General features: G+C 46.0%; 1 protein-coding gene across 4 annotated transcripts in view; it reads right to left on the bottom strand.

The window, feature by feature from the left end:
- CYRIA (CYFIP related Rac1 interactor A) overlaps positions 1-25,258 on the bottom strand; it is a 109,733-nt gene that overhangs the window by 63,813 nt on the left and 20,662 nt on the right. For 2 of the 4 annotated variants that reach the window (XM_016947574.4, XM_063789278.1), the window contains exon 2: positions 3,679-3,834. The gene's annotated coding sequence lies outside the window, so the exon portion shown is untranslated. The remainder of the gene's footprint in view (positions 1-3,678; positions 3,835-25,258) is intronic. The other 2 variants (XM_016947580.4, XM_063789279.1) reach the window with 1 other exon arrangement.

The following is a 25,258-nucleotide window of genomic DNA, read 5'->3' as shown; positions in this document are numbered from 1 at the left end:
TGACTTTAGTATTCAGTGGAGAGAGGGTTAAGGAATGGATATTACTCATTCATTTTCTGATGGGAAGAAAATGTAACAAGACCTAAATCCCATCATTTCTACTAGAATAGTTTAAGTTTTTGCCAGCCAATTCTAAGAGAAACAAAACTTATGTCCTAACCATTTCACAGCTATCTGTGTACTAAGACTGGGCATGAAATGACAAGTTTAGCATTCACTGCAGCACCAATGGTGGGAAGGGTCATTGTATGCATCTGCTACCCACAGCCATCTCATTCAGTTGATCTGTGTGAACTTATTTTACAGCCAAGGAAGCTATAATCTTATAATAATATATGAAAGAGATATAAAATAAGCATTTTAAGGAACCGGGGTTTCAAATAAAATTAGGCTCTTTGCCTCTTAAAACTCCAATCCTAATAACTCATCCATTTTTTGCTTAAAAACTGTGAGCAGTTCTAAGCTGTCCTCAAAACAGACTCAAACCACTTGGCTTGGTCTGAAAAATCCCTGATTCATACCCTCACCTCCCTCTCTAAATGAGTCCCTTGGTCTCTCAGACTCACCTCTCCACATTCCACAGTCTCAGGAGGGAGGTGAAGGTGCACAGGATTCCCCGAGGCACAGTCCTTGCCTATGTGTCTCCATCTCCCGGCCTGGAAATTCCTAACACCCCTCCCTGAAGCATCTTGACCTCCTTGGTTGGTTCCTGCCTGGCTACATCTCATCTCTAGGACTGAGTGCAGACAACCTGCTCCCAAGAAGCTTCCATGGTTCCACCCCTCAATCTGGGTCAGGGACTCCTCCTCTGAGCTCCCCAAACACCCATTCCTAATGCAACACTGATCAAAGTGTGTTGTCTAGCCATTAGTGCGTCTCCTGGTAAAACCAGAAGCAACTCAACTGCAGGGGCTGACCTAGTCCTCATTTATCCCCAGTGCCTGGTACAGCACTCACATAGAAGAGGCACTCATATATGTGCTGAATGAATGATCCGCCTTCTACCCTGAAGGCGAGAAAGACCAATAGTCTATCATGTAAGTAAATTCCAAGAGAACAGGTGAAAGTGACCTGTAGGAGGTTCCAGTGGAAAATTCCTACTCTAGCAAATTGACTCTATGATGATCAAATTAAGACAACTGTTTACATCAACCTACTTTATCGATGCAACTTCCCCAAGAAACCTTGATAGCACCAGGCCATGGAGTCCTAAGAATGGGGCCCAGACTCATTAATCTACAGAGTCCCAGTAGCTAGGGCCCAGTAAAGATTTTTGAATGAATGACTAACACTACATTGGGAAAGAGCTCTGGGGAAGAGAAAGGAAGGGTAGAAGAATCTCCAGAAAAGCCAGCCAGAACATAAACACCCAAGTCCTTTCTGCCCTCGCTTCATTCCACAGGCTCCTCATTCCTTCTGCTCCAATCCTACTGGTCACTCGAGATTGGGTAAAGCCCAAGCGCATTCCCTGCTCAGAGATTTAGTTTTGGCTCTTCCTTCTAGCCTTGCTCCCTCACTTTCTCCAGATGCTGCCCAAATAATGCCTTATCCAGAGGTGTTCCCTGGCACTGTATATAAAACAGTAATGTCCATTTCCCTCAACTCTCTAGCTCTCTGACTTAGCTTTATTTTTTTCTGCTTTATTTTTTTCATAGCACCTAATACTACCTGATGTAATACATGCATGTTTGCTACTTGTTGATGATCCCTTGACCCTACTTGAATGCAAGCTCCTTGAGAACAGGGACTTGGTTTTGTTCTGTCCCGTATCCGTAGCACCAAGATAGCGCGAGCCACCCACTGCATGGTTCATGTTCCATGAACATCTATTGACTGAATGGATGACTGGGTGAATGACTGCCTTAGAAAAGCTAACAGGCAAGGAAGAAAGCCCTGAATGAGCATGTGCTTGGACCCTGACTGTCTTGCCGAGTGCCAGGCCAGGATACCTGCCCCAAATCAACTGACCCTTACTCTTGGTCTTGGATGTAGGCTAGTCTGAAGGGAAAAAGCCACCGGGAGGGAATTAGTTTTCAGCTAATACCTCATGGGACAAAGGGCTAGGAAAATAGTAGTTCTAACTTTGGGTATGGCAGAGAAAACCTTCCAATGGCCAGGCTGGAGAGGCAATCTGGCTAAAGTCCAGGTGAGAAAAGGCTTCTATAGATGAAGAGCTCTGAAATAAAAAGGCTGTTAACAGTTTCTCTCCTTTTTAAATCGTTGGGGCTTAACAGTATTTGTGGACAAGGCCTGTCCTAGATTTTAGGCACAAGGCTCAAATGAAATCCAGATATGGGATCAAAGCTATATTTAAGTAGCTCTAAAAAAGGGTAGGTAGGGAAAGGAGCTGGAATTTGCTGAGGTCTCCTGTAAGCAAGAAACCATGCTCATGCGTGATCTCACTTAATCCTCAACACCAGCTTATAACATGGAGTGTACTATCCCTACCTTACAGGTGGGGAAACAGAAGCTTGGGGATTTAAAATGGTGATTTAAGCAAAATCACTGAGCCAACACAGAGCACAGCTGAGATCTGAAGTCATGTGTGTCTAAGTCGCAAAACTTTTCTCCTTCCTCTGAATTATGCTATAGCTCAGAAACCACTCTAGAGAAAGAAACCACAAGAGGAAGAAAGGAAGCAGGCATGAGATAAACATGTTCCCCAAAGAATAAGAGTCTGGCATAAGAAACAAGTCTGGGATAAGACAATCCTGGGAATGCAAAACAAGCTTTAGATATCACCTGGTCTTACCTTCTGTCCTATGCTTAGCTTCATGAAATGCTTCTGGTTTTAGTTTTTCAGAAAAGTCAAGGTATCTAGCTGAAAAAAGAGCTTCAAGACAGGATAGCAGAAGATAACACCAAAAACTAGTGCAAGAGTGAAGATGTGTGGCCATCTCAGTGTGTTGGCATTTTTTTCATGACTCCTGACCATGATTCCTTACACTGGGCCTGCGTAAGAGAGATGTGTGAATACACCACAGTCCAGGCAGCTGAACGCTTGACCAAACTTTAGTCATCTGGGAGGAATGTCAGCCTACATCAGGTGCAACTCCAATGAAGACATTCTAGTAGATGTGGCCACATTCCTTGCACATAAGAAGGAAAGGATCCATAAGTGACTGGGAGGAGGGGAGAGAGACGAGCAATAAGCAGACAGAGACATCGCGTTGGTGGTCAGGAAAGCGGGTGATGAGAATGGTTAGCTGCAGCCTGTCTGCTGTAAGCGCTCTTGGATGAAACTTCATGAACTGAATTTGTTTCTAAAGATGTTGTAGCAGGTGGGATGCAAGTCCGTTCTCTGACATGGGATCTAAATTCCATCTCAGATTGGCTACCAAAGGACCTCTCCTCCTACTGTCTAAATCTAGTTGGCTAGCATGGGCAGAAAGGAACACTAAATGATTCTGCAAGGAAAAAGGAACCTAGATCTACAGCTCAACTCTGTTCTTCCCCTGCATGTAATTCTCAGCTACCCTCTTTCATTCCTTAACCCTCAAAAGCCTCAAGATAGCACAGATCCCACTCAGAATACAGCTATAGAACCCAGAGCCTTGAACCTTTTCCTTAATACTTTCATGTCTTTCATAACATAAGCATGCATATGACATACTTCCTGCAGTATAATGATGGTTATCAGTGTGCTACACGTTATAACGAAAGTCAATTGTTTCTTACCTGGAAATATCTCCTGTGATTCAGTTTCACCAATCCAGGCTGATGGGATGAACCAGCTTAGCTGCTGTCTGGCCAAAGTAAGTTGGACTTCCCAAATCAGGACGGTGGCCTCCTAGAGTCCTGTAGCTTTTCTGTCCTTAAGATGGTGGTACCCTGCTAAAAAGGGAATGCAAGTCATGTTACTGTGAGAAGCAATTTCCTATTCTCCACTAGTCACAATGTATTTTTTAAGGAGAGCAGAGAGTCACAAGATCACAGATTATCGGGCCTGAAGGACATCTAAGAGATAGTCTTGTCTAATTCTTTCATTTTATAATTAGGGGATTGAGGCTCACAGAAGAAAGCAGCCTCACTCAGGGACTCAGCAGTTTGGGAGTTGAATCCACATTGGAACATGTCTCTGACTCTCTGGCCTTTGACATATTTTTTAAATGCAGCCACATGGTCAGGCTGACTTCTCAAACAAGTGGTCATTGACCTTGAATGGGAAGTCTTTTTATTTTTTATTTTTTGTTTAACAGATTTTGAAAAAGGGAGGTGGCACTTTTTCCAGATTGCTGTTTTTGTAGTTTCACCCCTGGGAGCTAAATTAGTAAAACAGCCCACCTCAGGCATGTGGTTGGGATGGTTCTCCCTGTTTCTCATTAGAAAAATATTGTTATAAAATACCATGACCCATGAACACAGTGACACAGTGGGGAGTGAGTACTGCTCTTCGGTGAGAAGCGTATGTGGGCCCAGGTCTCTCTCTCTCTCTCTTTCTCTCCATGTTTCAGAGAAACACAGCAACAGACATGAACTCTTTTTCCATGAGTATCATTTATTGCAGGGTTTTTTTCCTGGCTCCTGTGCATTTGAATGGCCACTCCTTTGTGCAGAAAACCAAATCATAGAAAATAGAGGGGAGCTCTCACTTATTAAGCAAATATCTGTCAGGCATATCATGAGAATTGTATAAATATACTTTCTTATTAATTTGTCCTCAAAAAATCCCAGTGAGATACCATTAATTCCATTTTTCCAAAGAGGTAGGAAACCAATCTTTCAAGAGCTAGGATGATCTACAGAGTCAAAAAGAGATACAATGCAGAAGCAGAAATAAACTCATGTCTCCTAAATCTACTTTTTGCTATCTAAACTGAACTATATAGTTTGTTACTAGGGCAAACACTAGAGTTGTCTGTTTTTTCCAATGTTTCAGCTCAAATGCATGAGACAGTTCTTTAAAGCTGAAATCGTGGTAAGGGCATGAAAGATTATTTTTATTAGATTCTCTTTCTGATGGGGGTGGGGGATGGTGGTGGGGCTTGTGGGGGAAGTAGAGGTCTAAAGTCCAAGACTTCCTGCCAGGCTCCCAGCTGGGGCTCCCAGGCCCCCAGAGGCTGGGCTGGTTCTGGCTCTCAGCAGCAGGGGCAGCAGCAAGAGGGCACCTCAGGAAGTCACAATTATCAACGCTCCCTGGCTCAAGGCTTTGTTCCTGTTCTCAGACAACAAGGGACATGCCAGGAGAGATGGGGTGGGGGTGGAGAAAGAGGAAGAAAAAACAGGAAGTGAAGTGGGGGAGGAGGGAAGGAAATGATAGAGAAAACACAGCAACTCTGAAAGGTCCTTGGCTTGATGAGAAAGTGATTTCTGAGTGGACGTTAGTGGAGCTGGGCCCTGCATTTTAGGAAACCGGATTGTGATGGTAACAGGGCGGGGCAAAGACGTTTACTTCCTCCAAGCTCAGGGTTGGGGTCCACAAATTCCATTTCCCACCACCGAGCACCGCCTGGCACGGGGCTGTTTTCCACACCTCAGGTGTAGACATGGAGGGTGGTGAATTTCCAAAGAAGGATTCTGGGGTAAGGCCCTGTTCCTCACCTTTTGACTGTGGCTGAGGGGCCAGGCGTGTCACAAAAGGATCTGGAACCAAGAGGAAAGCTCTCAAAGTGATCAGGTATCAGGGAGAGCTATCCCATCCTCACTGGTTTTTTTTTTTTTTTTTCTCAAATGTCCTCAGAATTGAACCCATTTTCAGTGTGCATGACTGGGATGGATTCACTCAGCTGGGTTCAGCACAAATGCTGCTATTTTCTACCACAAAACCAAGAGGGTCAGTCAGGCGGAACACCGGGTTTCCTCCTGATCATCATTCTAAGACACCTCCTGCTTGTCTTCCTGTCCATTTTGTTGACTCCATTTACTTATTGAGGCTTACAGAAATTCCCCAACTCCAAATGCACATTGTAAAGAATGACAGTCACCTGGTAACTTGAACAACCACACACAGAGATGACCCTAATAATAACTTAATAACCGAATACCACTTCTACTAATGCTAATACTATTCATAGAATCCTGATGGGCACCAGGGGGTAGAGAATGCAGAGCCCGTAAGCCATTACATACCAGTCCCCCTACTCCAGCAGGCCCCCTTTACTGGCTACGCATCTAAGAAGCTCACAAAAAATACAGACCCAATCCAGAGCAGCGGTCAGGAAACTTGTACGGTTAAAAATCTTCTGAGAGGGTTTTAGTGTCACCAACTTGGCTCTGATCCATGGACTAGCATTCAGTTAACACGGACCCCCACTCAGCTCTCACCCTCACCCCACCTTCTCCCACCTTACAGATGCAACCACAAAGGCTCGCCAAGGGCAGGGGCTCACTCCAGGTCCCACAGCTAATGGCCTCCCAGGGATCTGCCCCACTCCTCCAAACCAAACATAGAACAACAAAAAGTCAGCATATGTTTGAGAGGACTCCAAGCCTTCTGAAGCAATTGCTGATGGTTTACTGTGTGAGTCACCCCGGGGCCAAGTGTCCATTAGGGAGAACAGAGAGCAAGGGGGGAAAGAAACTGAAAACTCTCATCTCACATCTCCACAGGCAGCACAACCTCACATATCACCAGCAACACCAGCGTGCATTTGCTCCCATCCAAGCAGCCACAGGCGGCCCAGGCTACTTCCACAGTGCTATGCCCTGTGCCTGGCCTGGTGGGGCTTCACACCACACAACACAATCAGGAGTTTGCCCTTCTGTAGCACCTGGCAGCCAGTGAAATGCTTTTCCATATCTTTTCATCTTCGCTCATTTTGAGAGCAGTACAAAGCTGAGGGGTAATCATCCCAGTTTATAAATGGAGAAGCCGAAATCAGAGACAGGAGGTGCCTTATCCAGAGTCTCAAAACAAAACTAGGGCCCGAAATCGGCATCTCCTGTCTTCCAGTCTAGCGACCTTTCCCCGTGTCCTGTCCCGCCCCACCCCATTCAGGGGAGGGCTAGGGAAGAGCTTCAAACGTCTGCTGCCTTCCCCTTCTGAATGGCTCTGGAAATAGAAAAGCAAGGCACAACAACCGAAGGGAAGGCAATATCCACTATGGGAGGCCGAAAGGGCCCCAAAGACCGTGTCCCCACCCTCCGGGGTGGGCAATCAAGGGACCCAAAGCCCAGGGTGGGGCATGCTTGTGCCCACAGTTCACCAACAGCAGAGCTTAGACTGAGTCCCTCAATGCCAGCAGCACAGACCAACACTGAGAAACCAGAAGGGGCAGGTGTTTGGATAATAAAAATAGCTAACACTGATCAAGTACTTACTGTGTGTTGGGCTTTGTTTAGCACTGTACATGTAGTGACTCCCTGAAACCTCATGGCAACCAAACTAGGTAGGCATTATTATTGTCCCCTTTTACAGAAGAGGTAACTGAGGCACAAAATGGTTAAGTCACTTGTCCATGGGATTCAGCTTTTGAGTGATAGAGTCAAGGTGTGAATTTAAGCAGTCTGGCTCAAATTCTGCAAAGCCAAATAGTGGAAAGAAAGAGAATAAAGCAAATACACTAGGAACAGATGACACCTTCCTTCAAAAGGAGAGAAGGAAGAGAGGAGACTCTCCAGGCAGGAAAGACTGACAGCTGCTGTGCAGGCAGAATTAGGAATTTGGTATCTAGTGCCCTCTGGGTAGCAGCCGACCAATGTCAGGCAACACCAGTAAATGACATCCTGGTGTTGGTGTTTATACAGCACCACTGTGGGAGGAGGTAATGGCTGGGCCAGGGAGGGGTTGAAGGGAGGGCCTGAGATGGGTGGAGGGGATGATGCCTTGGAAAGCCAATTCCTATGTCCCAGAGGGATGGAGCAGCTGGGCAGGCAGGCGGTTCCCTTTCTGCATCCCCAGCACCAGCAGTGCACACATGCCCGGGACACCAGGCTTCGGGGATGCCACTGGGTTTCAGCCTCATGATGCCTGGGAAGCCAGGAAAGACAGGGGTCATCTCTCACCATTTCTACAATGAAGAGCTAAAGCCAAAAACAGTCACGGCCCTAGAATAATAACAACAACAACAACAGCCACCATTTGTTGGCAGGTTATGATTTGTCAGGAAATATGCTAGATGTGTATATAGATTATGTAAAAATGATACCAACTCTGAGAGGTCCATATGATTATTCTTAATTTGCAGTTGAGGAAAGCTAAGTAGTTCTATAAAGGTCAAAGCTAGCAGGCTATGAGAAAGGATCTGAACCACCATTTATCGGACTGTGAGGCCCCTGATCTCACCTCAAAGCCGTGTGTGCTGTGAAATGGTTAAGTGACTTACCCACAACCGTGCAGCTGTGCTAACCCACAGCCAGCTTCTGGGCTGTCAGAGCACATGGGCACAGGCGTTTACTTCCACATACTCCCTACGCTACACATCCACACTAAGTGCTGCTAACCACTTTTATATACACAGTCATACAGTTGGGGTGATTTAATGGTTTATCATCCAAACGAGGATACCTCTGAGAGTGAAAGGGGGCCCTTTTAATAATATTGCTGGGACAACAGGCAGACACCAGGACTGTCCTAGGCATGTAAGAACATGCAGTCACCCGAATACAATCCACACTCCCACAGGCTGGTTATTTTTATGTCCAGTTGTGTTGGTAGAGGACCCTTCTGGGCAATGCCTTGCTTCCCAATCCACACAAATACTCTTTCCAAATAATCCACTCTCCCTGTGTTCACCTGCCTGTCTTCTGAATTCATGGAGCTTGTTGGCCTTATAGATAAACAGGCTGATGCCACTTGGTTATAAAGCAGTCATGTTATGGTTTGAGAAGGCAGGGTGTCACTAATTCAAACAGTGTATTTTAAAAGACTGGTGGGTTCCTTGTGCCCTGGAAGCCCCGGAACCCTAATACCCAGCTGTTCTGATAAGCAGCCTGTCCCTCAAGAGTGAGGACTCTGTGGCTGTCCCATTGAGGACAGCCTGAGACAAACAGACGGGAAACCAGCACGGGAATACAGCTGCCACCACTACTGGACCTGCTGGAGAAACCGCAGTCTACTGGGAGGACACAGACCTGGGGTCCTCAGGGGACAGGTGCATCTCTAAGACAAGGCCTGGCCTTTTTCTGCTGCCAGCAGGCACCCATCATGCGTGGGGGTGAGCAGCTCTAACCTGGTGAGAGATCCTCCCTTTCCCCCTGACTGGGCCTAGTGGGGAAGGAGGTGGTGTTTAAAGCTCGTTTTTGTTTTACTCTTTCCCTAAGAATCTGCCTTCTTAGGAATCTCTGACCAAGAGGAAGGAAGAATCTGCTGTTCTTTTGAAGCCAGGAAATCACTCTTAACAAACTCTCCCATCAATATAGGTAAAGTGCAGAGCTAATGAGAAAGCAGAGGGCATTTGTCAGTTCTCTGAAGAGACCGTTTCTGGCGTATGTTTAATCATGGAGCATCATAGGACCTCGAGGCCAGGGATTTTCAGAGGCCCCAGAGAAGCCTGCCAGCTCCTAGCAGCCCTAGAAACTGGCAGGGCTCTTGGAGGCACTGACGTGCAGGGCTCTGGGCCCTCATCCTGTGATAAAAGGAATAAAGATTTTTTTACCTGTTTTGTGTAGGGGCTTCTGCAAGTGATGATTTTTTGGTAAACAGACCTTTTTGCAAATTAGGCCATGTGCACAGGTTGTGGGAATTAGGGAATGCACTTATCTTCTTACGGGTTACCATTCAACACACAACAGCTGTGATTATGACTATATGTTATAATGTTATTCTGGGGGATGCTTAAGACCTAGAAAAGGAGGATTTGTCTGATGCCACCCAGCATTCAGCCTTCCCATGGTGGGAAGCCGAGCATGGAAGAAGCCCAGAGACCAGATAGTGACTAACTGGGAGTGGCCGTGGCTCAGGCAGTCCTAGACAGTCAGAGGCCAACACGCCGGTGATGATGGTGATGAGGCAGAAGATATCAACCCTTATTCACTGAGCATTGACTGTGTGCCAGGCATAGTCTAGACATCACCTGGATGTTCTACCAGCCCTCGCCCTACTCTTGCTGGAAATGGCAGTGCTCCTGTTATCCACATCTTACAGATAAGGAGCTGGACAGTCACTCAGAGAGGCTGAGTGATGAGCTCTGGGTTAATGGCGAGTAGATAACGAAGTGCGCATTTGGACTCACATCTGAGGGACCCCCACCTGGGCCCTGACCACTGTACTCTACAGCAAAGGAGGGGACCCAGGCCACCCTCAGAGGTGGTGTTTATGAGTCATGGGGCAGAGAAGGCAATTGCAAGTGGCAAATGGTAGCAGAACCAGAACAAGAGCCCAGATCTCTACTCCTGGGCTCACAATAGTCCCATTTCCCAAGGCTGTGGTTTAACATCTCTCTGTGGTCTTCGTAACACCTGAATGGCCATTAAGGTGAGTGCACCCATGTTCAGGGCAGGAGAACACCTGCCAAACTGGCTGCAGCATTCAGGAAACTCCACCAAGCTTTTCGATGAGTTCACATTGCACTGCCTGAACACAACCGCTGGGGTGGGTTCCTTCTCCTTGAGACTGCATTTTAGAATGTCAGTTACACCAGGTCTCCTTTGAGTGAGGAAGTGGGAGACACATTAGAAACCCAAGGAGACCAGCTTCCTCTTCTCAGACAACCCCAAGCAACAGCACAATTGGATGTCAGACAAAGGGTCATTTTTACCTCCCCTCTTCCCATCCACGGCTCCAACTACAGGAGCATCACCATTAGGGAGGGGTAAGGGGCACACCTTAAGCAGGTTTGAGATGTCAGCAGCTGACAGCCTGCCTTGTCTCCATCAGGAAGGCAGCAATAAGACAAAAACCAACAATCTGGGCTGTGGAGTCTGAGCCTGACCACCCCCAGGTGATGCAAGCCAGGAGGTTGCCTTGACTTGGTCTTGACATGGGTCTACCCCTAACTTGGCCTTGGCTGGGCTGTGTGACCTTTAGTCAGTCACTACTGTCAGATCCTCAGATACAACACCTGTTAAATGCAGATCATATGAAGATATATACCAGCAAGCCTCTTTGGACTACTTTGAAAACCAAATGAGCTATTATATTTGTGTTCGTGTTTTATCTCCACCATTGAGTGGAAAGTTACTTAATAGGAGAGGTCATGTCTCATTCATCTTTACAAATGATTGTAACTAGCCCAGAGCCCTGCACAAATGAGAAGAGGTGATGGTTGAATTGTAAACTTCAGCTTCTTTGAGGGCAGTGAATAGCCCAGCATAGCTGGGGAGGAAGGAAAGAGGTGGCAGAGATACAGTGAGTAGATGAGTGGAAAAAGAGGCTGTTGTCAGGCTGTGGAGGACTTTACACATACTGATGCTTCTAAATTTCATCTGTAGCTGGATGGTAAGCTGATATCCCAAATGCTTTAGTAAGCATTAGTGGAGGATGGGGCTGGAGAAAGAGCCTGGGAACTCAAGCCCAACAATCATAAACCTCAGTCTCAGGTCTTTGGAGCTAAGCCTTAGTTGCCTTATCTGCAAAATGAGAATAACAACTTCATTCCAGGGTCATTAGGGGTACCTAGCATTTAAAGTGACCAGTGCAGTATTTAGTATCTATTTGAATTTCAGCAAATACTACTGCCCTAAATGAGTGAGGCCAAGCTGACCTTGACTATCAGATGTAACGGCATGTTACAGAGGTTCTAGGCCAACGCTGCCTTGGAGTGAGAAACTAAGCAATGGTACCATGGCCACGCTGCAGTGAGGACAATCTAGAGTCAGTCTGGCTACAGTCATGTGTTGTCCAAGTTTCCAGCAATCCTGGTATGCTCTGGCATATCCTGTGAACACCTACAGCCCTCATGTACCCAAAGGCCACATGGTGTCACATGGCAAACACCCCCTGAGTCCCACAGACCACCTCAAAGCTTCCCAGTGCCCCAGCCTGCAGCACTATCTACAAGGGACACTGTCAGGTGGCTTCTGTTGGGTGTTCTGTAGAGACCACTTATGCCATAAGGCCGGCTAGGAGGCACAGCACTCTGGGCTGAGAAGCAGGAGATCTGGGTTCCAGTTCCACATGGCAAGTGACTTGCCCCATGCACAGTGGCTGAACAGTCTTGGGACTCTCAATGCCTGGAAGTGCCCTTCAGCGGAGTGTTTCTTTAAGAGCTTAACCTAGGAGACACACTGACATTTGAGAAAGTCATGTTCTTATCAGGCAAACCTCTGCTAAAACTACCCTGACAATGAAGCCTCTTCTATAGAATGCTCCTGTTCAAACCCAACAGGAATATGCTGAAGTTCAGAGGGTGCCTGGTTTCTAGTTTCCACCTTACCAATTCCTGTCTGTGCCACCTCAGGGGAGTCATTACACACTCATGAGCCTCAATTTCCTCATGTGAGCCTCAGGGGCAATGATATATCGCTCATACTATTTTCTAGCAAACTGTTTCCTAACACTTCACAGAAAATACAAATCTCATTTTATTTGGATACTCTGAGGTTGGTCATCCTTCATCTTTGTGGGAAGAGCCAGACACACTTTCACAAAGCAGGCACGGGGGAAAATGAAAAACTTCCATCATTCTTGGGAAGCGGGAGAGAGTCAGAGTCCATAGGATGAGGAATGATTGAGAATGCACCCATGACAGCTGGGAGCCGGCTTATCTATGATGCTGGCAAGGGTCATCCCTGGCCTCGGCAGACAAACACTGGCAATTGCGCTCCAGACAATAGCACAGCTGCTCTTGTTCCTGGGCTCCCTGCTGTGAGGCAAAGCAGGGGTCATATGATCAGTATTCAGCATTGCATTCGTCCCCAAGATGCAAAGGGATTCTGCCTTCCCCAATAGCACAGGGCTGCAGGAGGGGGGTGCACACCCTCCAACCCAACGAGGGGAGCAGTGGATAGAAGAATAGATAATGACAAGATTCCCTACAGAAACTGACTACAGGAAAATGCAGTTTCCATGTGAGAACCACCACTTCTAATAAAATCCATATTCCTAAGCTGAGGGTACAAGTTCTTCCATAAATGACTGCATACTAATTAGAGCCATCCTTTATGTTAACTCCCAGCTTAAGCCCAAATGTGATTTACTGCAGCTTTGTACCCTCTTGCCCTGCCTTGCAGCCTAGACTTTCACCCCCCACCCTGTCTACCATCCTTCAAGGCCAGCAGCAGAGTTTTACTTCCTCCCTGAAGTGTTCTCTGATACCCACCTAAGACCGCAATCCATACTGACCTCTCCCTTTGCTGAACTCTCACAGAACTTTCTGTCTGTGCCACTCAGCATTTAGTGCCTATGAGTTGTCTCATGACTTTTATTTATTTATTTATTTATTTTTGAGACAGGGTCTCGTTCTGTCACCCAGGCTGGAGTTCAGTGGCGTGGTCTTGGCTCACTGCAACGTCCACCTCGAATAGTTGGGATTACAAGTGCAGGTCACTATCCCTGGCTTTTTTTTTTTTTTTTTTTTTGTAGAGAAGGGGTTTCACCATGTTGCCAAGGGCTGGTCTCAAACTATCTGCCAGTCTCAGCCTCCCACGGTGCTGGGATTACAGGCATGAGCCACCGCACCCAGCTACCTCATCACTTTCTGACGGGACTGTTACATCAATCTCCTAACTGGTTTGATCCTGCTTGGGCTGTGGCCCTGTCCTCTGCAGAAAAAAGTTTTCAAAACACACATTTGATGATGTGTCGTCCCTGCTTAAAACCCTTCAAGTATTTCCTACCACCTTCATGATAAAGTCCAAATGCCCTACCATGCTCCTACCCTTCCCCTGGGAGTATCCACATTCCAGTCACACCAAAGTGTTTCCCAAGGTTATATAATGAGGTGATATCAAAGGCAGGAGGAGAACCTGGATCGCTGAATAACTAGCTGAGGGTTCTTCCCTCAGTCCCAGGTGCTTCCCAGGCTAACGTTGGACCACAGATAGAATGACTAGGAGCACATGACACTGAGTCATGGTCGAGGTGAAAAAGTCAAGACCAACTAAGTCTTTAGGCTTGATAAGCTTACACTGTTGACAGCCAGCCGATCCACTAAGCAACCAAGTGGGCAGCAGGCATCTGAGACTCAGGCAGAGGTTCATCTACTCTTTACACCAACACTAGGAAGGGGATCACTATTTCTCCTTTTGCAGGTGTGGAAAATGAGGCTCCCAGTGGTCACAGCTGCTATCTGGACTAAAACACCAGCCACACCCCTTCTCTTATATTCCAGAATGGTAAAATCCAACAGCCCCCCACTGTCACCACTTTGATGCCTCCCAAGCATCTTACAGTAGACACATCTGATGGTAAGTAACAGCACCTAGTCCCTGCCCAAGAGACCATTCTGTCCAGGACCCCCTTCTGGGGAACTTCATTTCTGCTCTAAGACCAGAGCTATCCCATGACTTCTCTAATTCCTTCAATGGAAAGACTGTGAAAAGAAACTTTCATTTAACAGAAGAGAGGGATAACTCCACTCTAACTGCTTTATGTTTATCCAGAGAAGTTATCAAAAACTCTTACCAGGTGACTGCTTTCCCCACAGCACATCACAGTGATAAGGGCATGTGTCTGGGGGTGGCAGAACAAGGTCCAGAGGAGAGCAAGACTAATATGTGATCAGCAGCACACATGGACTTGGGGGCATTCTGAGCTGGCTGGCACCAGCTCACCAGAGCCAACTGTACAGATCCCTTCCCAACTTCGCATTCAGTGACGCCATGGAAGTAGCTTGAAACCAGCCATGGTGGAAGTATTTACACCATGGAAATCGTCCCACGCTCCCAGCAAGTTTGTTTGGCTTTCGTTTATCCCAGATAATTGGTTATTAAGCATTTAGGAGCAAACCACTGAATGGATCCATAAGATGGACACTGGGTTGGGAAGACAAGACTTAAATTGTAGCTAAAGCTCTACTGCCAACTCACTGTTTGACTTGAGCAAGTTTCTTCCTGGTCCTAAGTTTCCTTAACTGTAAAGGACATAAAGAGCACTTTGGTAAATGTAAAATAGGGAGGAGACATTTGACAATGTCTGCAGACATTTTTGGTTGTCACAACTGAGGCAGATGTGGTGCTACTGGACAGGGATGCTGCCAAGCATCCTATCACGCACAGGAAAGCCCCTCCTCCTCCCTTAACAGAGACCTACTTTTCCCAACATGTTCCTAGTGCCAAGGTTGAGAGATCCTGATGGGGAGATAGTCTCACAGTAGCCCATTGAAATATCTTGAACACATCAGCATGCACAAGGAAAATAAAAGGAGTCAGCTTGCAGGAACCCTGGGAGGGCAGTGGTATAAAACATCGCCACGCCACGGATGCTACAGGTTTACAATGCAAGGATGAGGTAGATCTCTTGCCCTAACATGGTACCGGGCACACCATAGGTGCTCAGTAATCATTTGTGGGAAAAGTAAACGTGTCTAGTTGAAATAGCAATGCAGTCTCTCTTTAGCAAGCCTATACTCCAGTGTGTGTGCATCCCCCCACAGTGACACCAGGCAGAAGAATCTGACAAGTGTCTATTCACCTCCTCTCACCTCCTCTGGGAGGGTAGTGAAAAGACACGGTGTGAAGTTCTAGCCCTGGAGACTCAGATTAGACAAATAATCACTAGCCTGGCATCCAGAGCCGCGATGGTCAGAAGAGCAATTTTATTTAAGTCACTTTCTAATAGGAGTTGAAGCGTCTTGAAAAGTGAGGTTTTCAAAGGCTCCTCTGGGGAGGCAATTGTCAAAAACACACAGCGGGCAACCTTGCTTTCGACACATTCAAAGCCACTTTTTAAAGACAATCCTTTTCTTCTCTGTACCACTTGGGATTGAAAATGCATTTAGCACAAACCACCAGAAGCGGAAACAGTGTTGGGTAAGAAACGCGACCGACATTGTGGCAAGCACGGGGAGCTGCAACAGAATCTGATCAGGCTGGCACCACTCAGACATGCACAAGGAAAGAGGCAATGGCAGGCAGCATATCTACTGTCCCTCAGCCTCTGGGGTCTGGAGTCAGCGAAAGTAGGGGGTGAGGTGTAACCACAGCCATTGCTGGAAGTCCCTTGCAAGACTCCGGATTCTGAGTTCTCACACTGAGAGTGGCAGCTGATTTCTAAACAAGCAGATGACAGAACACAGGACCTCCCTCTGTGTCTCCCTGAAGATCTGAATCTGAGCATAAACCATCTGACTCACAAAGCCCTTTAATTAAAAGCCCAAGGGCCCAGAGCTAATTCGAGATGTGGCAAGACCCAGTGGCTTCTCAAGCACCAGAACTGTGAGCAGATTAATGGGGATAATTTCGCCCTTCCTGGTCTATAAATGACAACTCACTCAGATGCACTGAATGCCAGAGCTGGAAGCCACCTGGGCAACTCTCTGCCCAGCCCCTTGCTTTGTGAATGAGGAGCTCATGGTCCAGGATAGGAGGCCGACTGCCCCAGGCCTGGTCCCGAGTTTCTTACTGACTTTCAGCTAAATGCAGCTTTCTTGGTGTCCAGTGCTGAGTCACCTATCTATTCAGAGAAAATGTTTTTGTTGAGGTCTCTACACTCCCTCTGCAAGGCTTACTCAGAACTCCGGACAAGCTGGTTACAATCCATCTGGGACCTAGGGCCACAGGTTGGAAGTAGGACAACTTCAGGGAAAGAAATTACCCCTGCCTGGGCAACGTAGTAAGATCCTATCTCTTCCCCCACCCCTTGCCAAAAAAAAAAATAAAGAAAGAAATACAAAACATCAGCTGGGCATGGTGGCATGCGCCTGTAGTTCCAGCTACTAGGAAGGCTGAGGTGGCAGAATCACCTGAGCCTGGGAAGTTGAGGCTGCAGTGAGCTGTGATCATGCCTCTGTACTCCAGCCTGGGTGACAGAGCAAGACCCCATTTCAAACAACAAAAAATAGAAAAGAAATTTCCAAAACCCCCACACACCAGGAGCTGGCTATCTCCTGGGCTGAGTTTGGCCCCTTTCATCACTCCTCTGTCATTCATTCCTCACATCCACATCCCAGCACAGTGGATCTTGTGATGCCCAGGCTAAGTGAGATAAAGAAATCTGCTTGGCCAAACAGCTAATGGATTTCTTTGATTGCAGTGCTCATCAAACTCTTTTCTTTTTAACTTAAAAGTTGTAATATCTAAAGCAGCAACAAGATGACTTCTAGGGACTGAGTGTTTGTATCCCCCTAAGTTCATAGGTTGGAGCCTAAATTCCCAATGTAATGGTATTTGGAGGTGAGGGAAGATTCTTTGGGAAGAATCAGGTCATGAGGATGGAGCTTTGTGAATAAGATTAGTGGCCTTCTCAAAAGAGACACAACAGAAATGATGTTTTTCTCTCTTCACCATATGAGGATGCAATGAGGAAACAGCCATCTGCAAGCCAGGAAGCCAGCCCTCACCAGACACCAGGTCTGCCCACATCTTGATCTTGGACTTCACGGCCTCCAGAACCGTGAGAAATGTATTTCTGTTATTTAAGTACTCCAGTCTACGTAATCTGTTACAGTATCCTGAACTGACTAAGCCAATGACTTCTTCAGTAATGACAAAATAATTTTGCCACATATTATTAACAAACCCCTAATATATTGGATTGCAAACTTGAATTTTTTTATGCTAATAATGGCAAATACTTATGCATATGATTTATGTACCTTTCATTATACAAAATAATCTCTCATTAACAAAATAGCTTCAAGTAGCATCTACCACTCTCATTTTACTGATGCAGAGACAAAGGTCCAGAGTGCTCAGGTGAATTTTCTGACATCACACAGCCAGTCAATGGCAGAAGGGTGTCTGATCCTGAACTCTGTGTCCTTCACCAGGGACTGTGTCCACTTAGGGACCAATCAGATGCCACAGACCCTGGAAATCAGTATGTTTCATTAACATGTCTGCTAAGTGTGGTGCTGAGGGCCTGGGTAACGGGGGGTGATGGGTGGGGTGGCAGTTGTGACCTCATCTTGGGGTTTGGAAGGAGCCACACACCTGAATAGCACACAGTTACCGAAGCCTACCTGTTAGGTAAAGCCTTTGAGGTTCATTCAGACAGAGGAGCAGTAAGAAGGAGAAGGAATCTCACTGGAGCCCACCCTGCAGGCTGTTACTGGTTTCCTGAATTTCTTCCACCCCTGGGGATGAAGATTCAGAGAACAAGGTATGGTACCTCCATCTTGTTTGCTAACAGCCCGTAAGCTTCCAGGAAATATAAACACAGGAAATGACGATTAAGTACAGTGTGGCAGTTGCACAGGCTGGTGTGGAAGCATCCGTGGTGGGCACCGGACTCCACCTGTGTGATGGGATCTGGCCGGGAAAAGCTTCCTGGAGGGGCTGGGGCCTAATCAGAGTGTGAATTCCATGCACCACTAAGGGATGCTGTGAGGATGTGAAGTAGGAATAGGGTGTTCAGGCACAGAGCACGGGCCTTGAAAATGAACAAGTGACAAAGCTCCTCATGTGAGGAACTCTGCATGAAGGGGTGTGGCTGGAGCATAAGAAATTGATGGGTTGGACTGGGAGGGAGGCTTGCACCGCACATGAGGCAAGGGCTGGGCGGACCACAGAGGGCCTAGCAAATACTTGTAAAGGAATCTGCATTTTGAACGTAGGGTTTTACCTTTTATTATTCTGCAGAGACAGGGTGCTATTGTCAGGTTTGTATTTTATATCGTGTGAGTGTGGAGTGTTGTGTGTGTAGATCTATATCTGTATCTATGTAATATCACTACTCTGGCAGTAGTGCCCTTAGTCAAGTGACTTCACCAAGCCTTCAATTATTTTCTCTCTAAAATGGGAAAAACATGATGTGCCCTCCATATCTCAAAAGTGTTGTAAGAATGAAGTGAGATAATTAATAAATAATTATTAAAGATTAAGAAAACGACAAACTTACATAAATAATTATATCTGGATTCTCTCAAGGCTGCATACAGAAAAGCTCAGAACTTTAAAATATCCACTTCAAAAGAATAAATTGGGAGGGAGAGTATGAAGCATGGAGCGGAGAAAGCCACTTCCTGCAGCTGTCGCTGTTACTGTCTGGAAGGCCCTGCCCAGCAATGCACTCTGGTAATCGCTTGTCCTTGTCTCCCATGTTCTGGGCTAACTTTCTGATCCATCCAATAGCGGTAAGGAAGCAAAATACCAAGACCCTCAAACCCACCTTTCTTATTTCGCCAATGAATGTATGTTTCCAATTTTAGATAAAAGAATGACTTTCACAAAGCTCTTCCTGAATCTTAGAGAATAATAAATAGATAGGCAAAGAATATCTGATATTCAGATGAAATGGCAAGGTCTTTGTCTTACACGATGGGCACAGAAATGCCCAGTTGATTTCAGTTTCCCTCTTTCAATCTGCCCTCACCCTGGATGTATTTGACTCCAGCTAAAAGAAGGCAAGACCAGTGGAAGCAGCCTGCTGCCTAAGTACCTGCAGTGTGGGGCAGTCTGTGGAGGATAAAAGCCTCTTTCAGGAAGGAATGGTTTCCAACCACTGCACAATTACCTTTATTAGCATAACGTCCCATTGTGCATTTTGCAAAACACTTTCCCATTCCATCTCAGGAAGACTGCAGTGACAGAAATTGCTGCCACTGGGGGGAAGAGCGTGTCTGTAAAATTTAAACCACTGGGCATTTGTTCAAGACTCCTGGGAAACGATGTCCCTTGATATATAATTCATAATAGCCTTAAAGCTTGCCCTACTTCTGACACATAGATGATATATTTTGGATAAGTCAGAGAGGGAGGAGGGAGAAAAATTACTTTCGAATGGCTCTGCTGTTCTTTGCCTTTTGAGTAAAGCCTGACAATATTTTGGACCACTCTTTTCCACCATAAGGGCTTCCCTTTAAGAGCTTTTTTATTTTATTTTTTATCTTTTAAATTGAAGAGGCAGCATATCATCCAGTTTCAGTTTTATCTTCTGTAACACCGGATAAAAGATGAGGCTGAATCCATCTGTTAGCACATACAGGCTGCAAACTGTGTGAACGCAGGCACACGCGCACGCATGCGCCTGCACGCACACACACACACCCTTGCAAAAAGGGGGAAAAATCCACACTTTTAAAAAATTTATCATCAGCAATCCTACCAATGCCGACCAGATAGCAGCACTTTTATCCTTTTATGGGCAGATTCAGGAGGAAGCCAGCCTCGCCCCCACAGAGGCTCTTCCCCCTGCACTGCCATAGGAATTGGGATGCTGGGACTGGCAGCAGGCCAGCCCCTCCCCCACAGCGCTAGGGTTCTAGCCTCCTGAAATCAGTGATGATACCATTGGGGGCCATAGCCTGCCATGCCCGAGCTGGCCCTGGCTGGGGACTGGGAGAACCGCAAGGCATTGAGAGGGCTTCCATCTTCTGGCACAATTGGCCAAGCGACTAGGCTGGTTTTCTAGGGAAAATGGGCAGGCAGCCTGCCTAGATTTATGGAGGCAGAGTGGAGAGCCCCATCTGGTTGCTTGGCCTTTCCTATGGTGCTGCTGGTTGGGTGGCACTGTGTATCGCCCTCTCTGGGCCTCCAGAGCTGCTTTTGCTCAAAATTACTGGTGATGCTGCAGGCAATGGATCAGATCAGGTGCAACAGAAGATCAGAGATTGGAGGCCAGAGATGACCTGGATGCGTCAGCTCTCACCTTTTTAGGTGGACACAGTGCAGGTAGAGAGTCCTGAAATGCACAGGGTTCTTTTGTTTCCTAAACACAGAAACTATGTTAATCACAGAGTTCCAAAAATAAGCAGCTTCATTTCATTAACGAGGTGAAGCTTGAGCACACATGGGCTTGGAAGAGGATGGGGTGGGGGTGGGGATGACAAGCACAAGGGACAGCCGAGGCCACTGACCTCAAAAGGCTGACGAGTTTCTCAGGGAGGGCCCAGGGACCCAGATCCACACCATGTGCCTATCCCTCTGGAGTGCTGAGCCTGTGAACTCTGATCCTACAGTGCCTCACATCCGCCCCCTCCTCTGCTCCCACTTCGGTTGCCCTAATTTAGGCCCTTATTATCTTTCTCCTGGACAGTTCTGCACACACAGCCAGATGACTCTTCCCAAAGCAGCACGGCTATTATTGCATCACTCTATGGCTCAAAAACCTTTAATGATTCCTCCATTGACTAAGAAATAAAGCCCAGCTTCTATTTTCTAAGGCCCTCTTCATTGAGTCCCTGGCCCAAATCCTAGCCTCATTCTCCACTCTTCCTTCTCCTCCGTATGCCACGCCTTCAGCCCAGGGTCCCCTTTCCAGCCTTCCCACCTGCATGCCCTTACTCCTATATGCCCCTTTTTCTAAAATATTCTTCTTTCTCCTCCATTTGTTTAATTCTAAATCCTATCCAGCATTCAAGGTCAAATTTAAAGGCCACTTCAGCCATGGACTCAACCTTGACTCCCAGAGAAAATTTCTTTGTCCTCTGAACTCTCATAATTTTACTATCCCTCAATCCCTTTCTTTTGCTGTAACAGATTCTAGACACCTTGCTTTTCTCCTTAGGCTGTAAGACATCTGAGGGTAGAAAAATACCAAGTTTAACTTTGCATACTCATTCCATCTAGCACATGGGAGGTGCTCACCAATGTTGCATAAGCACACAAGTGAGCGTGTCTGCAGGATGGCAGACAGAAAAATGTTTTGCAGGAGATGCAGCTATATAAGCAGATCATGCCATGATGGCATGCAAAGGAGGCAGGCTGGGTGGGCTGGGGGTGAGAGCAGAGGACACGATGATCTCCACGATGCTGAAGCCAATGGTCAACTCTCTCTTCATCTTTATTAAACCCATTAGCAATAATTGACACAATTGAGTTATCATCCCTTTTAGAAAGTCTTTATTTACTTGACCTCTAGGAGGTCAAGGTCTCTTAATTTTCCTTCTAGTCAATGTGTGCTCCTTTTCGGTGTCTTTGGTTGCCTCTTTCTCTTTTTCTAAATTCTTAATATTGGCACTTCCCCGGACTTGGCCCTTCAGCCTCTCTACTTTATCAGGACTCACTCCTTTGGTGATCTTGCCTTAGTTTCACACCTTTAAATATCATCTCTATTTTGATAAATACCATATTTATATTTCCAGCTTTGACCTCTCCCTTGCCAGCAATAACCAGCAGTCTACTCAGAAGCTACACTCCAATGCCTAACTCAAACTCAGCGTGGCCCAAAACAGAACTCTTCCTCTTTCCTCCCAATCCTGCTCTACCCACATTATTTCTCATGTCAGCTAATGACAATTCCATCCTTCTAGTTGCTAGGACAAAAATAGTGAGTCATCTGAGCCTCCTCTTTATTTCACACCCCAAATTCAATCTTTCAGAAAATTCTTTTGCCTTTACCTTGAAAATATATCCAGCGTCCCTGCATACCTTCCATACTAGTCCATCAAGAACACGCTGCCGCCAGGGTCCCCCAGTTCCACCCCTGACACCCTGTTGTTTTCTTGCCATAGAGTGGCCAGAGTGATGCCACTAAAATGTGAGTCCCACTGGGACCCTCCGCTAGTACACGCTCTCCAGCAGCGCCCTTCATCAGACTCAGGGTGGACCCCCAGGACCTTGCCGACCTCATCCACAGCTACTCTTCTTCCTTTGTTCTATCAGGTCCATCACATTGGCCTCCTAGCTTGTCCTCAAATCTGTCAGTTCCACTGCCCTTTCTCTTTGCCTAGAATACATTTCTCCCAGATATATGTGTGCTCACTCCTTCACCTTTTAATAGTTTTTGCTCAAATGTCATTTTCTCAATGAGAACCATCCTGACCGCCCTTTTCAACTGCAATAGCCTTCCCTGCAGCAGCCATAATCTCCTTGGTTCGGCTCCATTTTTCCCATTGACCTTTTGACCTTCTAATATACTAGAGGGCAATAAATATTCCTTTATTACCTTACCTTAAAGTTATTATTATCATTTATAATAGTATACTATATATAATAATATAATTATTACCTAAATAAGATAAATACATTACTTTAGTACTTTTTTCTTAATGTTATTACCATAATAAAATATTATTATTGTTACTTTAACATTATTAAAGTTATTATTTAGTATCTACATTTTTTCCTTAACTGATATGTCTTATCCTTACTGCCTAGAGCTATGCCTGGCATGAAGTAGGCATTCAATAAATATCTGTCAAATACAGGAATGAATCACTTTAGTCGTTCATCCTTGAACCGTAGCTTAAACAATGAATGGCATTGAGCCACAGAGCAATGCAGCTGAAAGGCTCCTGTAGGCAGGGGGAGCTTGAGGAGCCAGGGCCTGGAGATACAGTCTTCTTCAATACTTCAAGATGGGACAGTGTTGCACAAGCCTGCCTAAATTAAAGGATGCCACTAGAGAAGCACCGCTGAGCCCAGACCTGCCATGGACAGTTTTGAGAGACTTCAATATGCAGCAATGCTTTTTACATAAACATTTAAGACACACAGTCACGATGTAAATGAGACACACTAAAGTTGGTTAATAATTGTGTACACGTTCCCTCTTCAATTTTGTTTGCATTACACATATATTCACACCTTTAAAAATGATTACAAAGACCATATCCCCAGTTCTATCTGTATTCGCCCACAATCAGACACCCTGCAGGCTTCCAGGGCCAGGCTCACATCAGTGTTGCCCACTGTTATGTTCCTAGAGCCCACCCAGACATAGTGTTTTAGAGCCTTTGTACAATGAATGAAGAGATGAATGAATGCCTTCTGAGCATCTCCTGCTAGGACAAGTTCCACGATCAAAGAATATATTTTGAGAAACAGCATTCCACTAGGCTTCACCTATGGGCAGAAAATGCATTAACCATCATTAGCCCCAGTGCCAAGCACAGTGCCTGCAGACATTCCGTAAGTATCTGATGACTAAAGATCAAGCTCATCTACCTGCAGGCCTCAGCATAATAAAGGCCACTCCTCAACTCTCTGTGCCAGCATCTCAGGGCTCTCTACCCTGCTGCCAAGCCAGAGGTTCGGCTTCAACTCAGTCTGGAACTAGGTACCTCCCCTCTTTGAGCATCGGTTTCCTTATATAATAAAACGAAGCTGATATGCACCTTATATAGCTGCTGTGGAGTTTAAACGAGCTCCTGCAATGACACAGCTAGTGCAGTATTTGATATGTAACAGACATTTTAAAATGCGGAGTTAGAATTGAATGCCTGGTTTGACCCCAGGTAGAGAGCCGATGTGAGTGAAGTCACACATCCCACTTAGTTGCTGTGTCTGTCCCACCACACAGGGAGGTTAGGACTGAAACTCTTAAGATCAGTCCCTTTGGTGGATGGGCTGACTCATGAAAACTTCAGTGTCTAGTCATACTGGAAGACTGCCCTTGTTGTGTTCCAGCCTCAGGTGACCATTTCTCCTCTGGACAGCCCTTGCCATGTCCACCCATGAGCAGGAGCCTATCACACTGTTCAGCTGGCATCTGTCACACTGTTGCTGGGGCTTAACTACTGTTGTCTGTCAAAGCTTCCTCTAAGCTTGTTTTCTTCCTAGATGTTTGCAAAGACACTTGTCATTACCAAATTCAGAAGCATGACTGGGGCTTCCGGGCTCTGATTAAGTCAGAAATTAACTGGGCTCTAGAAGTAACTTCCTTGGAGGCCACACTTAGATAACCACATGGAAGATGATTCCAGCATCACTGCGCATGCCTTCTTCTACCTTTGCGGGAGTCTTTAACATGCAAGGGGGTCAATTATTGCTAAGGGAAATAAGAAGAAAATAGAGCAGAAAAATAAAGACAGCCCTGCCCCACCAACCCCCCACACACGGAGCCACAACCACTCAGTCTCATAGCAGACAGCAGCTGATTGAATTTACCTCTTAAAGACAAGACTTATTAAGGAAACCGATTACCATTAAAATGAAAAAGTATAAACTTCTACTTTGATGTTGGTACAAATCAGGAAAGAAAGCCTTGGGACAGTGATAGCATTCTTTCATCTGAAAGTCATATTTCAATTGAACTTGCAGATGTTTCAGGGACAATCCATAGGCGAGCAGAAGTGATCCATGAGAATCAACGTTCTTTTCATTTTTTACAGTATAAAGGTATTTTCACAACAATTTCCAAAAGCCACAAATGACTTATGTTCAGCATTTGCTAGCCTTCAAATGAATTAACTCACCTATTCTTGGCTTGCATATTTATTCCACAAACATTTGCTAAGATAAGCAGGCAACGATCCTGGGCTAAAACAAAGGTATGGCATTTGGAACCAGAGGTTTGGCTTCAACTCAGTCTGGAACTAGGTACCTCCCCTCTTTGAGCATCAGCTTCCTTATATAATAAAAACGAAGCTGATATGCACCTTATATAGCCGCTGTGGAG

This window comes from Pan troglodytes, chromosome 12 (assembly GCF_028858775.2).
Source record: "Pan troglodytes isolate AG18354 chromosome 12, NHGRI_mPanTro3-v2.0_pri, whole genome shotgun sequence".
Classification (NCBI taxonomy): Eukaryota; Metazoa; Chordata; class Mammalia; order Primates; family Hominidae; genus Pan; species Pan troglodytes.
This window is presented reverse-complemented; position numbering and strand designations above follow the sequence as displayed.